We start from the raw sequence: 14,677 nt of genomic DNA, 5'->3' as shown, positions 1-14,677 counted from the left end.
CATTATATAATGTGCAAATTTCACAACTTGTGAGTAGTTTCTGTGTCACAGCCCTTGAAGCACCATGTGTTGTGTACTGGTGTAACAAGAGAAGCCACACAGATGCCTGCCTTTGCATTTGTCACTAGTGTGTGATATATCTCACCAAGAGCCGTGGGGAATATGGGGCAGCTCGGAGGTTGTAGGAGTCAGGGATGACTGGAGAGTATGGAAAAGACACTGGCAACCAGCATGCTCTTGGAATTGGGTCAGCTTGCGATGGGGAAGGAGGATACGGACAGGGGGTCAGAGAATGATCAATGCCTCAATGGCTAGTGGGCGGCTGGTTTCAAGCGGAGTGCCCCAGGTGTCAGTGCAGAGGACAAGTGCAGAGTCCTGCACTTAGGACAGAAGAATCCCACGCACCGCAACAGGCTGGGGACCGACTGGCTAAGCAGCAGTTCTGCAGAAAAGGATCTGGGGATTACAGTCGACAAGAAGCTGGATATGAGTCAGAAGTGTGCCCTTGTTGCCAAGAAGGCTAACAGCATATTGGTCTGCATTAGTAGAAGCATTGCCAGCACATTGAGGGAAGTGATTATTCCCCTCTATTCACCACTGGTGAGGCCACATCTGGAGTACTGTGTCCAGTTTTGGGTCCCACACTACAAGAAGGATGTGGAAAAACTGGAAAGAGTCCAGCGGAGGGCAACACAAATGATTAGTTTCAGAGTAGCAGCCATGTTAGTCTGTATTCACAAAAAGAAAAGGAGTACTTGTGGCACCTTAGAGACTAACCAATTTATTTGAGCATAAGCTTTCGTGAGCTACAGATCACTTCATCGGATGCATACTGTGGAAAGTGTAGAAGATCTTTTTATACACACAAAGCATGAAAAAACCTCCCCCCACCCCACTCTCCTGCTGGTAATAGCTTATCTAAAGTGACCACTCTCCTTACAATGTGTATGATAATCAAGGTGGGCCATTTCCAGCACAAATCCAGGGTTTAACAAGAATGTCTGGGGGGGGTAGGAAAAAACAAGGGGAAATAGGTTACCTTGCATAATGACTTAGCCACTCCCAGTCTCTATTCAAGCCTAAGTTAATTGTATCCAATTTCCAAATGAATTCCAATTCAGCAGTCTCTCGCTGGAGTCTGGATTTGAAGTTTTTTTGTTGTAATATCACAACTTTCATGTCTGTAATCATGTGACAAATGACTAGGGGACTGGAACACATGACTTATGAGGAGAGGCTGAGGGAACTGGGATTGTTTAGTCTGTGGAAGAGAAGAATGAGGGGGGATTTGATAGCTGCTTTCAACTCCCTGAAAGGGGGTTCCAAAGAGGATGGATCTAGACAGTTCTCAGTAGTACCAGATGACAGAACAAGGATCAATGATCTCAACTTGCAGTGGGGAGGTCTAAGTTGGATATTAGGAAACACTGTTTCACTAGGAGGATGGTGAAGCACTGGAATGGGTTACCTAGGGAGGTGGTGGAATCTCCATCCTTAGAGGTTTTTAAGTCCCAGCTTGACAACGCCCTGGCTGAGATAATTTAGTTGGGGTTGATCCTGCTTTGCTCATGGGATTGGACTAGATGACCTCCTGAGTTTTCTTCCAGCCCTAATATTCTATGATTCTTCTATGATGGGAGATTTAGCAGCTGAGGAGCCAAGTGTGACAGGTTGCCACCCAAGATGCCACCTGGAACTGTGGTACCACTGTGCCTTCTGATTCACCAGCCTGGGCTCCCTCTCTCAATGTGCTTCTTGGTCAAGATGCAGACCAGCACACGGAACTTCACCTTCACCAGCATTCACACGGGCAGGGACACACCCAGATTTAGATACTTGAAGGCTCTCTAACTAGCCACTGCATAAACCAACAGTAGAGAGATTATAACCAAAATAACCACCAGTATCCTAGGACCTTAGAGCTGTATGTCCTGCCCTGCCCTGGGCCAGAAAAGCTCACCAGATGGGAGATAAGTTTCTCCAAAGGTCTACCATTTTCCCTATTGGCTCAATGACCTGAATAGGCCCTTCCCACTCAGCTATCTAAACTGAAAGCACCTTGCCTAGTGGGCATTACTCAGGTATAACTACATTTGAAATACTGATATGAAGACAATATTCATAATTTCAGATAAAAAATGGTACATGCATAGAAATAGGATAATCATATTCAGAAGATCATAACTTTTCCAATTACATCTTACATGAGCCATCTTGCATAAAATATATCATAATTATGCTATAACCATATCAAAATAATATCACTATGAAGAATATGGCATGCAGTGTCACACTAAAAACAATGGCTCTTTCCACTGGGGACATGCCTGAAGTTACATAACAAAAACAATAGTTGGAAACAAAACTGAATAAAGGTTGTGACACCCAGGCTGCAGTTCTGTGCCTTGCCAGGACAAAGAGAACCTAAGACCCCCACCCCACCCCCACCACAAACGCACACAAATGCACCCAGAGCCAAGAAAGGTCCCAGCACTGTCCTTGGATTAACAATCACAAAGCAAAAATTATTTCAGCAGCACTGCCCACCTGTCCATGTACATTCTGCTGTCAAGGCCCACCACCCCACAGGTGTGTACACCTACCTCCCTGCTCCCAAAACCCACCTGGCTCTGTACACCCCACTCCCATAACGCCCATCAGTGCCTGCCTGCCAATGTAGGTACCCCGTCCTCACAATCTCCACCCTGCCACACAGTGATACCCCTCATCCAGGACCAAAACCAGGTGCCAGATCCCACGGCAACAGCTCACAGAAATATCTCCTCAGACTAGGTTAAATTCAGTGCCTGGCTGCAACAGGGAAAAGGGGGCCTCTCAGTGGGCAAAGGGAAACCAACAGCTGCTCGGCCTGTGCAGGGAAGGAGAGAGGGACAGACCGGATGGGAGGGAGAGAGAACATGGAGACTAAAAGGAGCCAGCATGAGAAACTCTTCCCCAAAATGACACAAAGCTTTAATGTATTGCAGCCCATTAGAAACCTGGACACCCCTTCCTGAGGCTGCTTTTCTGTGCTGGTAATTGCTGACGTTACTGCGAGGCTGTAGTGGGGTTACTCACATGAGGAGGGAGGGTCCGGGTGTGGGAAGGTGTCAGAGACAATCTGTTTCAGTTTGCTCCACATTGCGTTACGGTCTGAGACACCACCACTGCCCCAGGAGGCCTTGTTACGCCTCTTTGGTCTGTGCATTAGGCAGGATATTCATTCCCTATTTCACCCAGCTTCAAGACTCTGTGCCACTGTGATCTGGATACTGCACAAACTCTCATCCCCAAAACACACACACTGTGTGTTCCTGGACCTTCCCTGGTGAGATTTCCAACTTAGCATGGTTTCCTTTCCCCCAGAATCACACTTTTATTTTTCAGAGTAGCAGCCATGTTAGTCCTCAAACTCACATGCTTAGAGGTTTAAATGAATCAGGATAACAGTTTTTTGAAGGCGGGAGAGGTGTTGTCTCTCTCTGCGCCCCTGCATCTCTGATTCTGGAGAGGACAAGACTCACTACAAGGAAAGAAAAAGAAAAGAAAAGGAGAACTTGTGAAGGTGCCACAGAACTTTTTTGCAGAACTGCTGCTTAGCCAGTCGGTCCCCAGCCTGTTGCGGTGCGTGGGATTCCTCCTTCCTAAGGGCAGGGCTCAGCACTTGTCCTTGTTGAACCTCATCAGATTTCTTTTGGCCCAATCCTCCAATTTCTCTAGGTCACTCTAATATTTGTCTAAAATTTACAATTTAGGAAATCCAAATTTACAAGGTAAATCCCTTCGTTTTTCTGACAATACTAAACAGTTCAAGACACTGTGCTGCTGAATTTCTGCCCAGATGGTTCTTGACTTTAACCCTGAAACCCTTCCCAAGCCCTTAGCACTAACTTTAATGCAGAAACAGGTGACTCACCACAGTCCCGTTGAGCAGAGAGAGGAAATCTCCTTACAGCAACAGGAAGGCAAAGCCCTGAGAATCAGCATATGAATCTCACATGTCTGACACTCAGTGTGCTGGACAGCAAACTTTATGATTCCCCTGTACAGTCCCTGCAGACTCTCAGGTTGGCCAGGAGTCCCAGACAATTCTCTCGGCTCTGTGAGAAGAGCAGAAAATTGACCCTGAGAGCTTCCTTCGGGAGTGAAGCAATTATACTCTAATACCAGAGGCTTAGATCATTAGGGCAAAATGAGTCTTGCAGTCTCAATACAGTGGTCTGTCACTACTGAATCCCTGGAGAGAAAACGAAGAGCAAATTGTTAGATGTACTCATTTATTTATCAGAATTTCTGCGCTTCTGCCTATCATCACAGAATCTGAGCATCTCCTCCTCCTCCTCCAGAATGATGAGCCCTGCTCTGAATCTCTCAGAACAAGACATGCACATGGAAAGGCTCTCGCACATCCATGTTTCAAACACAGATTAGCAGGCACTCTGATCTGATAACTTCTTTCTGACAATGGGCGACACAGATTGCCCCTCCTTAGTCATAAACCCCCATAGTGCAGTATCGTGTCATGGGCAGGAGCAGCTACCTGAGCCCCCTTCAATGATCAGCATCTGCCCTGAAGCCTGGGGACTGCTAGAGTAATTCCACAGGCTGTATTTAGAACAGGGAGGGTGGAAGGAGATGTGCGTTAGGTGCCCAATGTCCATCCACATTCAGTGGGACTCAGCCTGTTAAAGGCATAAAGGCAGTATGCACCAATTATATTCTTGGTGTTCACAGCGTCCTCTGGCTAAGAGTTCCACAGGAGAGGTCCAAAGAGTTCCTTGAGGATCGGTCTGTCAAGGTGTATTAATCAGGATGGGCTGGGATAGAGTCCATAGCCTTTCTTTGCCAGAAGCTGTGAATGGGTGACAGGGGATAGATCACTTGATCTTTACTTGTTCAGTTCATTCCCTCTGAAGCACCTGGCATTAGCCGCTGTAAGAAAACAGGATATGGTGCTAGATGGACCTTTGATCTGACCCAGTATGGCCATTCTTATGACTAAGAGGAATATGATATAGATCTATAAAACTGTGACAGGTGTGTAGATAGTGAATATAGAAGTGGGTTTTTTTATTCCTTCACATAATAAAAGAAGGTTTCAGAGTAGCAGCCATGTTAGTCTGTATTCGCAAAAAGAAAAGTATTTTTTCATGATTTGTGTGTATAAAAAGATCTTCTACACTTTCCACACTATGCATCCAATGAAGTGAGCTGTAGCTCACGAAAGCTTATGCTCAAATAAATTGGTTAGTCTCTAAGGTGCCACAAGTACTCCTTTTCTTTTTATATATACACACAGACCATAAAAAAATATACATTGTTAAGGAAAGTGATCACTTAAGATGAGCTATTACCAGCAGGAGAGTGGGATGTGGGGAGAGAAAACCTTTTGAAGTGATAATCAAGGTGGGCCATTTCCAGCACATTTCCAGGAGTTAACAAGAACATCTGAGGAACAGTGGGGGGGGGAGGGAGGAAGGAATAAACCAGGGGAAATAATTTTACTTAATATAATGACTCAACCACTCCCAGTCTCTATTCAAGCCTAAGTTAATTGTATCCAATTTGCACATTAATTCCAATTCAGCAGTCTCTCTTTGGAGTCTGTTTTCAAGGTTTTTTGTTGAAGGATAGTCACTCGGAGATCAGAAATCGAGTGACCAGAGAGTTTGAAGTGTTCTCCGACTGGTTTATAAATGTTATAATTCTTGACATCTGATTTGTTTCCATTTATTCTTTTACATAAAGACTGTCCAGTTTGTCCAATGTACATGGGAGAGGGGCATTGCTGGCACATGATGGCATTTATCACATTGGTAGATGTGCAGGTGAACGAGCCTCTGATAATGTGGCTGATGTTATTAAGCCCTGTGATGGTGTCCCCTGAATAGATATGTGGGCACAGTCGGCAACAGGCTTTGTTGCAAGGATAGGTTCCTGGGTTAGTGGTTCTGTTGTGTGGTGTGTGGTTGCTGGTGAGTATTTGCTTCAGGTTGGGGGGCTGTCTGTAAGCAAGTACTCGCCTGTCTCCCAAGATTTGTGAGAGTGATGGGTCATCCTTCAGGATAGGTTGTAGATCCTTGATGATGCATTGGAGAGGTTTTAGTTGGGGGCTGAAGGTGACGGCTAGTGGCGTTCTGCTATTTTCTTTGTTAGGCCTGTCCTGTAGTAGGTGACTTCTGGGAATTCTTCTGGCTCTGTCAATCTGTTTCTTCATTTCAACAGGTGGGTATTGTAGTTGCAAGAATGCTTGATAGAGATCTGGTAGGTGTTTGTCTCTGTCTGAGGGGTTGGAGCAAATGCGGTTGTATCGTAGAGCTTGGCTGTAGACAATGGATCGTGTGGTGTGGTCTGGGTGAAAGCTCAGGCATGTAGGTAGGAATAGCAGTCAGTAGGTTTCCGGTATAGGGTGGTGTTTATGTGACCATAGCTTATTAGCACCATAGTGTCCAGGAAGTGGATCTCTTGTGTGGACTGGTCCAGGCTGAGGTTGATGGTGGGATGGAAATTGTTGAAATCATGGTGGAATTCCTCAAGGGCTTCTTTTCCATGGGTCCAGATGATGAAGATGTCATCAATATAGCGCAAGTAGAGTAGGGGCATTAGGGGACGAGAGCTGAGGAAGCGTTGTTCTAAGTCAGCCATAAAAATGTTGGCATACTGTGGGGCCATGCGGGTACCCATAGCAGTGACGCTGATTTGAAGGTATACATTGTCCCCAAATGTGAAATAGTTATGGGTAAGGACAAAGTCACAAAGTTCAGCCACCAGATGTGCCAGGACATTATCGGGGATATTGTTCCTGATGGCTTGTAGTCCATCTTTGTGTGGAATGTTGGTGTAGAGGGCTTCTACATCCATAGTGGCCAGGATGGTGTTTTCAGGAAGATCACTGATGGATTGTAGTTTCCTCAGGAAGTCAGTGGTGTCTCGAAGGTAGCTGGGAGTGCTGGTAGCTTAGGGCTTGAGGAGGGAGTCGACATAGCCAGACAATCCTACTGTCAAGGTGCCAATGCCTGAGATGATGGGGCGCCCAGGATTTCAAGGTTTATGGATCTTGGATAGCAGATAGAATACCCTAGGTCGGGGTTCCAGGGGTGTGTCTGTGCGGATTTGTTCTTGTGCTTTTTCAGGGAATTTCTTGAGCAAATGCTGTAGTTTCTTTTGGTAACTCTCAGTGGGATCAGAGGGTAATGGCTTGTAAAAAGTGGTGTTGGAGAGCTGCTGAGCAGCCTCTAATGTAATGTAACTAATGTAGTGCCAATCTTTAAAAAAGGGAAGAAGGAGGATCCAGGGAACTACAGGCCAGTCAGCCTCACCTCACTCCCTGGAAAAATCATGGAGCAGGTCCTCCAAGAATCAATCCTGAAGCACTTGCATGAGAGGAAAGTGATCAGGAACAGCCAGCATGGATTCACCAAGGGAAGGTCATGCCTGACTAATCTAATCACCTTTTATGATGAGATTACTGGTTCTGTGGATGAAGGGAAAGCAGTGGATGTATTGTTTCTTGACTTTAGCAAAGCTTTTGACATGGTCTCCCACAGTATTCTTGTCAGCAAGTTAAGGAAGTATGGGCTGGATGAATGCACTATAAGGTGGGTAGAAAGCTGGCTAGATTGTTGGGCTCAACGGGTAGTGATCAATGGCTCCATGTCTAGTTGGCGGCTGGTATCAAGTGGAGTGCCCCAAGGGTCGGTCCTGGGGCCGGTTTTGTTCAATATCTTCATAAATGATCTGGAGGATGGTGTGGATTGCACTCTCAGCAAATTTGCGGATGATACTAAACTGGGAGAAGTGGTAGATACACTGGAGGGGACGGATAGGATACAGAAGGACCTAGACAAATTGGAGGATTGGGCCAAAAGAAATCTGATGAGGTTCAATAAGGATAAGTGCAGGGTCCTGCACTTAGGACGGAAGAACCCAATGCACAGCTACAGACTAGGGACCGAATGGCTAGGCAGCAGTTCTGCGGAAAAGGACCTAGGGGTGACAGTGGACGAGAAGCTGGATATGAGTCAGCAGTGTGCCCTTGTTGCCAAGAAGGCCAATGGCATTTTGGGATGTATAAGTAGGGGCATAGTGAGCAGATCGAGGGACGTGATCGTTCCCCTCTATTCGACATTGGTGAGGCCTCATCTGGAGTACTGTGTCCAGTTTTGGGCCCCACACTTCAAGAAGGATGTGGATAAATTGGAGAGAGTCCAGCGAAGGGCAACAAAAATGATTAGGGGACTGGAACACATGAGTTATGAGGAGAGGCTGAGGGAGCTGGGATTGTTTAGCCTGCAGAAGAGAAGAATGAGGGGGGATTTGATAGCTGCTTTCAACTACCTGAAAGGGGGTTCCAAAGAGGATGGCTCTAGACTGTTCTCAATGGTAGCAGATGACAGAACAAGGAGTAATGGTCTCAAGTTGCAGTGGGGGAGGTTTAGATTGGATATTAGGAAAAACTTTTTCACTAAGAGGGTGGTGAAACACTGGAATGCGTTACCTAGGGAGGTGGTAGAATCTCCTTCCTTAGAGGTTTGTAAGGTCAGGCTTGACAAAGCCCTGGCTGGGATGATTTAACTGGGAATTGGTCCTGCTTTGGACTAGATGACCTTCTGGGGTCCCTTCCAACCCTGATATTCTATGATTCTATGATTCTATGAAAGCCCATCAGAAAATCTTCAATACCTGCACAGCTCACATCTGTGTAATGCTGATGTCTTATACTCCAGGCCTCTTCTCCCCTCTCATGCACCGGTTCGGTCAGGGCATTGCTCCCCACGTTCACATCATCTTGGCCGACCTCTGTTTCCTCATCCCCCCCATGTTCAATCCTATTATTTATGGAGTCAAAACCAAAGAGCTCCGTGACAAAGTGGGCAAATACACCTGCAGAATGTGATCGTCTGGGACACTGAATTTAAGTCTGTGTTACAAGATGGGGAAAGGCTATCTTCTTGTTAATCAAGGGTGCATTGTCCCAGTTTGACTGAACCGAGCATTGTGGAGGTTCACAGTCTGAGAAGTTCCTCTCACCTAATCTCTCATCACTCCATCACCAACCACTGCTCTCTCCTTTGCTGAATTCCCTCTCTCTGACCATCACCTGACTTCTTTCAGCATCACTTGTCAGTGCCCAACCCCTAGTCCCCTCTCACGCAGCTTTTCTGTAACTGTTACATTACCAACTCTTAGCTGCTACTGCAGCTTTCTGATGCAAGGTGACTTTCCATTAGTCTCTGTGTGAACAGGGTTCTCTCATAGGTGGCATCTCATAGGTGTGTTGCTAATGTGGACAGATTCCTGCTGGGGCTTGTCAATTTTCTTTCTAAATCAAATCTGTAGTAGGTATGTAACGAAAGCTTTCATCTGTTATTTTATGTATAGATAAATGTGTTAATAAAAAAACCTTTGTTTGGAGAAAGTGATGGGGCTACTTTCAAGTGAGTTGTTAAGTGACTTTGAGCTACTAATGCAGTGGAAATCTGGCAACCCCCACCAGATCCAGAAGGGCCACTGAAGCAGCCAAAGCTGGGCCAGAGGCAGATCAGCGGTGCTGAGGCGGAGTGGGGAGCTGCAGCTGGAGCAGACCAGAACTGGGAGCTGGATCGGCACAGACCAGCTGCGCCAATGGGGAGCCAGGAATGAGCTACAGCAGGGAACTGTGGGGCCAAAGCCAGGATAGAGGATGCCGGCCATGCCACAAGTAACACAGCGGCCGAGAGCAATGAGCAGCAGGGGAGACGCTGGCATGGGGTCCGGTTCCAACACCTCTGACTGGGTCCTCGTAGAAATCTCCAGAACAGAGCTAGGTGTGACAGCTTGCTTAGCCTGGTTGCTGGCAACCATTCCCACCCTCTTGGCTAGCTTCACATGATTGGCCAAGTCTTCCCTCAACAGCATGGGGGACTGGAACTTGGCTGTAGGCAAGTCAAAAGAGTTTGACTTGAAGGATTGAATCATCACTTGGACCTCTGGGTCGATTAAATTTGGGTCCACTAAGGAAGCATGGATAGCTGACACTTGTACTCCGGTGTCCCTCCACGCTGTAACCTTTTTCCCATCCACACTCACAGTTTCCATCTGCTCTGAATGGTGTGGTGGGATGATAAGTTGTCTGGAGTGTTCCTTGGAGTGTAGCTGGTGTTGGAGACCCCAGGGTATGGCCACTAGTTAAGTCAAGGGGATGGAAGGCCCTTAGGGTCGAGGAAGTTTCCCTGCTGTAGGCCTAAGGGCTTCTTTTCAACCCCCCTTAGTAGAACTCAGGCCTGGCTGATTTGAGTAAGCTCTTTTGCTGTTAAAACAATGTTGCAGTTGTAGATAATGCCTTATAGTGTAAGGTTTGCTGACACCAAGTGAAAGATAACAGGAGAGACAGCTACAAGGTCAGACAGGATGTGCTGGTTGTTTAAGTTGCTAGGAATGCTTGTTAGAGGTTGCAGGAAATAAACATTGTTGTAACCCATATAAGGAAGGCAGAGTATTTGTGCAAAGCTTTGATTGGCTGATGTGTAGTACAGTAGCATTAAGGAATATAAAAGTGTGTGTAATGACCTGCTCCGATGTGCAGGATTTGAGATTTCTCTCCCTGTACCTTTCTTTGGAATTCCAAATAAACTTTTCTGCTTCTCCACCCCGTTGTTTTAATTGGGTGACGCACACCGGGCAACAAACCCCTGCTGTTGCTTTGCCTCTGGGCACTGGGTGCCGGCAACACTGTGGCCTTGGGCTGCCCCCAGTAGTAAGGTGTGGTCCGGGGGTGTCCCTTCTGGTATCGGCTCAAACTGCGACCTGGGTTGTTTCTCTCTCCTCCTTCCACCCATTTTGTTCCGGTTTGCCCTGCATCTGACGCCGTCTGTGACTGCTCGTATTGATCAGCGTAAGAAGCAAGACTTCCTGCTGAGTCCATTTTCTGATCCGATAAACACTGTTTTATATCTTCCTTGGACATATTCAGGAATTGCTCCTCTATCTTCAAATCCCACATTCCTCCAAAGCTAGTTACATCCCATCCTTTGAGCCATTTATCAAACAGATCTGTCATCTGGTTTACATAAGCCACATTAGTTAGTCCAGGCCCTCTCTTAAGGGTTCGAAATTTTACTCTGTAAGTTTCAGGTGTAACTTGAAATTGTTTTAAAACCAAATCCTTGAACTTATCATAGTCAGAAGCCTCATCAATAGGCATCTTATTGAATATGTCCAGATCTCTTCCAGTCAATGTTGTGATCAATGCGGTCATTTTGTGAGCATCAGGAATTTGATGGAGTGTGCACAGTCTCTCAAAGGTGAGAAAATATTCAGCAATATCACTGTATTGATCATACTGTGGACATAGTCACTCCCATTTGTGGATTGTTGTGGAAGGATAGTTAGGGTTATTTGGTATATTCTTCTGAGCCCTTACCTTCTCTATCTCCAGTGCATGCTTCCTCTCTTTTTCCGTCTCCTTCATTTCTTTTTCTTTTGCCTCCATAACTCCCTGGTGGGCAGCCTCCTGGGCTTTCTTTCCCTCTCTCACTGCCTCCATAGCTCTCTGGTGGGCAGCCTCCTCTGCCTCCTTATGGAGTAGATTTATTTGACCAGTCTCTGGTGTTCCTTTTCTCTCTCTTCTACTTCCCATCTGTCTAACTCCAGTTTCTTTGGGCATTGCTTTCTGTCATCTTAACCTCTCTGTTTTTAACCTGCTATACCCGAGAGTTAGAAAGAAAAAAAAAACTAACTTGTAAAATTTGCTGTGCTGTAACCTGATACCTTTGTCTCTGATAGCTGTTCTCAGCCTACAGAAAAAATCATTTTGTTATGGAGCTGCTCTGTCCGCAGGCAGAGAGACCAAATCTGCAGCTGCAATCACCTTGTACAAAACCTTTTAAAATCCTGCTGTGCTTCTGGTTCAAAATGATCCCACTGCTCTGCCACCATGTCAAGGTTCCTTCCCCTCTCTGAACTCTAGGGTACAGATGTGGGGACCTGCATGAAAAACCCCCTAAACTTATTTCTACCAGCTTAGGTTAAAACTTCCCAAAGGCACAAAGTCTTTTCCCTTGGATTAGGTAAAACGCTGCCACCACCAAGCAATTACAAAGAACAGGGAAAGGACCACTTGGAGTTCCTATTTCCCAAAAATATCCCCCCAAGCCTTTACACACCCTTTCCTGTGGAGGATTGAGAATAAACAAGATGAGCACAGACCAGCCTTGGATTTTTAAGACCGAAAAAACCCAGTCAGATTCTTAAAAATCAGAACTTTATGAGAAGAACAACAACAACAAAAAGATAAGAGAACAACTCTGTAAGATCAGACTAGATGGATAATCTTACAGGCAGTCAGATTCAAAACATAGAGAACCCCTCTAGGCAAAACCTTAAGTTACAAAAAGACACAAAAACAGGAATACACATTTTCTCCGGCCCAGCAATCTTAAAAGCCAAAACAAAGAAAACCTAATGCATATTCTAGCTAGATTACTTACTAACTTTACAGGAGTTGAAGGGCTTGCATCCTTGATCTGTTCAGCAAAGGTATCACACAGACAGAGAAAAAAAACTCCCCCTCCTCCAGATTTGAAAGTATCTTGTCCCTTCATTGGTCATTTGGGTCAGGTGCCAGCGAGGTTACCTTAGCTTCTTAGCCCTTCACAAGTGAAAGGATTTTGCCCCTGGCCAAGAGGGATTTTATAGCACCATATACAGAAAGGTGGTTACCCTTCCCTTTATATTTATGACAAAGATGTAAAAAGAATCTTAACCCTGTCCAAAGACGAGAAGCAGTGCTTCGGGTGGTGGCCCAAATGATGGACAACATTACAATGGCCAGGGCTCAAGTGTAACTGTGGATTATTATGGCTATTGGCCTATTATTACATATACTAATTCTGCAATGTGTACTGCGGTGGTTAAGGAGGGTACAGATCCATAAAGCACAACTGCTAATTGTAACCCATAAAGCGATGTAGGTCTTCCACCACAGTCCAGCAGATTCCCGGGACCCAACCTTCTCAGTCCCACTGCTATGGGAAGTCTGGGACTTGAACTGGAATCCTTGCAGTATGCCCGTAGGGGGGACGGTGCAGAACCGCATAGTGCACAGGGGGTAGGGGGGTAAAGGGAGCATGGACATATTCCACCTCAAGCAGGAAATGTGCCGCCGTGTGGCCTGTGCCTTTCCCGGGACACCTGGGCAGGAGGGTCCCAGAAGAAAAGAGAAACAAAAATCAGGTGGAGTGTTAGAAGTGCTCGTGACAATATAAGACTCAGGCCTGTATCATTGTCTGAGATAGAATTTTGGGGTTTGCTTCCCTGTTTGATTTTTGACACTCTTATATCTGTATATTATTATAGCTTTTGCCAATGCGTGTGGCAAACAGACAAAGACACTGCGTGTGTTATTTCTGCCTGGCCAGATGGATTTGTTAGTATAATGGAACAGACAAGAGAATTATGCCTGCCAAGGCGAGGGGAGGTCAGGACACTGAGAAACAAGGCTCTGTGGCATCAGAGCTGAGAAGGGACACTGGGAAACAAGGTTTTGTGGTGTCTGATTTACGGTACACATTGTCTGCACTTGGGACTTCTGGTCTTCTGTTCTGTCTCTGTGTGACAAGAATCAGGTGAGAGGGTGAAGGAAAAGCCCTCTAATGCCAGATGTCTGCTGTTTGTACTTGTGTGGCTTAGGTAAGCCTGCAGGTAGCTCAGTTTGGGTGTGTGGCACCATCTGCTGTCGTTTCGAGAGATAGAGCATGAATCACCAGCAAAACAGTGTGAACAAGGGCCAGCCCTGCTGGGTTATTAGAGGGGTGCAGCAATTCCCATGACTCCCACTGCACCCCGGAGGTGACAACCCATCAAATTAATGCCGTTTGGAGCCCAAATTAGGCCCCCAAGGACCTGTTACACAAGCATGGGGGAGGGACTGTAGACTGAACAAAAGATCAAGATGTAGCAGTTGTTTGATTCCTTTACCACTGTGTTCTTGCCCCAGCAGGGCATATCTACCTAAAATTCCACCACACTCAAATGGCCCCACGGCAAAACATCAGGCAAACACTGTGGCTGTATCTCCCATAATATTTGGGATACCGTGTGAGATGAACTCGAGGTCATTTTGGCCTTGGGAGTGATGGAATCACAGAATGAACAGAGAAACGCATGGTACTAGCTCTGATGCAGGATAGAAAAACCCATTTCTGCATTGATTTTGGAAAGATCAACACAGTATTGAAATTTCATGCTTATCGATCCAGAGACTAGAAGATCGATTAGAACAGTTCAGAGATGATAGATACATATCCTCTTTAGACTGCACAAAGGGATACTGGGAAGCACCTTTGATTTCAGAATCCTGAGAGAAGAAAGCCTTTTCCATGCCCTTCGGCTTGCATCAGTTCAACATCCTGTCATTTGGCCTCTACAAGGTGGCAATGAATGTCAGAGGCTAATGTACTGGATATTACAACTGCCTGGGCAATATAAAGTGGCACACTGCTATGATGAATTGAAAACAGGCTTTGCTCCCATATCTTGTGACAACATTCCCACACATAGGGCAGATGGCAGGACATTAAAGAGCCAGAGACATTGCTAGGCTGAAATGGCTGCAAGACACAGTTTGCCCTGACCATCTGAGCCCCTGTTATCCGCAAATTCTTTCTTCACTCCCAGGGGAAGCTTTCAAGCTGAAGTT

The sequence above is a fragment of the Lepidochelys olivacea genome (assembly GCF_965140295.1).
Source record: "Lepidochelys olivacea isolate rLepOli2 genome assembly, chromosome: 1".
NCBI lineage: Eukaryota > Metazoa > Chordata > Testudines > Cheloniidae > Lepidochelys > Lepidochelys olivacea.
The sequence above is the reverse complement of the archived record's forward strand: the minus strand, read 5'-3'. Positions refer to the sequence as shown.